This window comes from Mercurialis annua, linkage group LG1-X (assembly GCF_937616625.2).
Source record: "Mercurialis annua linkage group LG1-X, ddMerAnnu1.2, whole genome shotgun sequence".
Taxonomy (NCBI): domain Eukaryota; kingdom Viridiplantae; phylum Streptophyta; class Magnoliopsida; order Malpighiales; family Euphorbiaceae; genus Mercurialis; species Mercurialis annua.
In genome coordinates, this window is record NC_065570.1 from 52,404,409 (window position 1) to 52,407,746 (window position 3,338).

Sequence of the window (3,338 nt, forward strand, 5' to 3'; positions counted from 1 at the left end):
TCATATTGTGCATTATTATGCAAGATGTCATTATATCATGCAATACATCTTTTTTCCAAAAACGGACCGGTCCTACAATAATTGCAAATTGTGCTTGTAGAACTCCAAATGAGAAAGAAGAAAACAAAATATTATTCATAGACTTGAATACTATTTCTAATGTTTAATATAAAGTAATGTTTATGTTTAATGTAACATAATTTTTATGTTTAAATAAAAAATATATTGTTTAAATTTTATATATTTAATTTAAATAATTTATTTTATTTATTTTATTTTTACTAATAAAAATAATTTGGGTTACATTATTAAAAATTTAATTGGTATTTAATGAAAAGTTAGACCAAAATGAATATTTACAAAGTTAGCTATATAAATTGTAATTAAAAGTAAATATCCAATTAACCAAAAAATGGGTTTATGTGAATAGTGCATACCAAGAAGTGGGTTGCTACTATTCACAAACAAAGAAATGGGGTGGGAAGTAGGTATGGGTTGGAGTTGAAAAACAAGACCCAAACCCAAAAATAGGTATGGGTTGAAGATGGTCTAATGTAAGAAGGATTGGTACGAGATATTTTTAGATAGACCGAATTTATCACTTTATCTAGAAAACTAAACCAGTCATATAATAACATTTCGTTAAAATGATGGTAAAATTTTAAGTGTGTAATAAATGTTCATATTTTGATGATCATATTACAATTTCGCAGCATTTTAATGAGGTGTTATAATATGAATGGTTTAATCTACGGATGACGTGATAAACTCAGTTTATCTAAAAAATTCTCGTTTGGTACATCATTTAACTAAATTTTATCGTCTTTTATTTTTATTTATTTTTGGCACTATTGGAATTGGGAGTTTCTAAAATCCATACATTTTACTCAAATTTATCAATTTTATATTCATTGAATGTTTTTTTATTATTAAAAGATGGTTTTATTCGTAGATAAAATCCGACTATGGTATGCTCAAATCTAGTCACAACAACTAGACTACATAACTAGACTACATATTACAAAGCTATTTGAAAACTTAATGTATCACCAAACATAAAACATCACAAAACTATACCTAAAAAACAAATCTAGCTATTGGATATAAAATTTACAAATATAAATAATTACAACAAAAAAACTTTACGTCTGCGACAAATTTAGAAAACAAGATTCAAACTGTAAAAATTAAATATATCAATTAATTCTTCTATACGGAAATTCAAGAAAATCCAACTTTGACGAAATACTGGTATTGATCGATTTATAAATGAAGAACCATCAATTGATCTTGAAGAGCGCGGAACATTAGATAATAAAAATTAATAAAAAAATATCTTGTAAATCTTTTTATTTGAAAAAGAAAAATATCAATATAGCATAGATAAAATTATAAAGAGTGAATTAAACTATAGGGGGTGAAAAGAGTAACAATAACTGATATATATGATAAAAAAAAGTTATTTATATGTTAGGCTTATCCCCTTAAAAACCCCTCACCTTTTACCCCCAATTCGTTTGCACCCTCACATTGCAAAACCACCAAATATACCCAAATTACGACCTTTCACTTTCAATTGCACCCTCAAGCATTAAATTGATCTCTTTTCACTTGAAAAATAGGTTTATTTTTATTTTAAATAAAATATTAAATCCTATTTTAAAATATGTGCTAAAATTTAAAGTATTGATTTGAACATTTTTCAAGTAAAAAGAGGTCAATTTAATGCTTGAGGGTGCAATTGAAAGTGAAAGGTCGTAATTTGGGTATATTTGGTGGTTTTACAACGTGAGGGTGCAAACGAATTGGGGGTAAAAGGTGGGGGGATTTTAAGAGGATAATCCTATATGTTATAAAGTCAGGAAATTAGAAAGTGGGAAGATGAATTTTAAAAACTGGGCAAAACTCACCTCACATAAGAGAACAACGCAAGCTGCTGCTAGGATTTGGGTTGGAGGCTATTTGAGAGATAATATCCATGAGATGATATTAAGTTTTATTGTTTGTATTGAATATAAAACTAAAAAGATTAATTATCTAACACAAAATTGATGAAGTTGAATTTTTTTCATTTAAAATGTAAGATTTTAAATGATATTTTTCAAAAATAATTATTTTATCAAAGGGTTAATTTATTTAAATTTATGAAATTATAAAATCATAGACTTTATTAATACAAAATTTGTTAATTCAAACAGTGTCGAACTTTGTTTCATGTCTTTATCTATTTATATTAATTTGAGTGCAGATCTATTTGTCTTACTAATCATTGGTAGAATGTATTTCTCAAAGGTTCTTATAATGCAGTTGAAAATATAAGCAAGAATTAATATATTAGACTGAACCATGGAGAATATTAGTTGGCAGTGGCAATATTCAATAATGTTGATGGCCACACAGGAAAACAAGAGCAATAATACCATTCCAACTCAAAACATAAATTAATAGGCAAAACGGATCAAAGTTGCACGCTCCCAATTTCGTTAGCCACATATTAACATATTAATAAAATTGAAAGTTGGATATTTCATTAAATAAAATTAAAGCTGAAGGGTTAGTTATGAAAAAGTAAAACTTCAGGGACCTGTTATGGATTTTTTCAAATCAATATGACCAATTAATCCATGACCGTATATTATATATTCTTTTTTTTTTTTACACAATCTTGTTTTTGGTGCACATATTACATACTCTTAATGCATGTGATTAAGATTTGCACATCGAATGGTATAAACGTTGGCCGGCAAACTGTCAAAGTTGTGGGTTCATATCCTCCCACAAGCGCTCCATCTTTTCCAATTATATAAAAAAAAAAGTTTGCACATGAAAGAACTAGTTAACTTTGCCGTCCATTCTCATTTGATTGTATTTTTTCAAAGATAAAATATCAATGATAAAATAGACTGCAAGAGTTTTGAATCGACAACAAACAGTTTCAAATCCAGCCACAAACATCGGGCTAGATAAATACAATGAAATAGGACATTTCCGCTACATAAAACGCCACTCAAAATTGTCTATATTACATAAATTTGAAAAAACTAAATAATAAATAGATATAGCAGAATTGATGAAATAAAGTACAGATTTAAATATATAAATAAAATAATCTTAAACGGACATAAACACGTTGTATAATTTTCAAATCCATGACTGGTTTTTTAAAGAGAAAACACTAAATATTTCAAAAACGTCGATCCAATAGTTGGAATAAGTTCGCCTAGTAGAAGCTTCAATTTGGAGAATAGAAAAAGCATATAAGGTAGAATATTAGCAAAATAAGGTCTAATTATTGAAAAAAAAATCCCACCTTATAACATTTATTCGTTTATACCCTG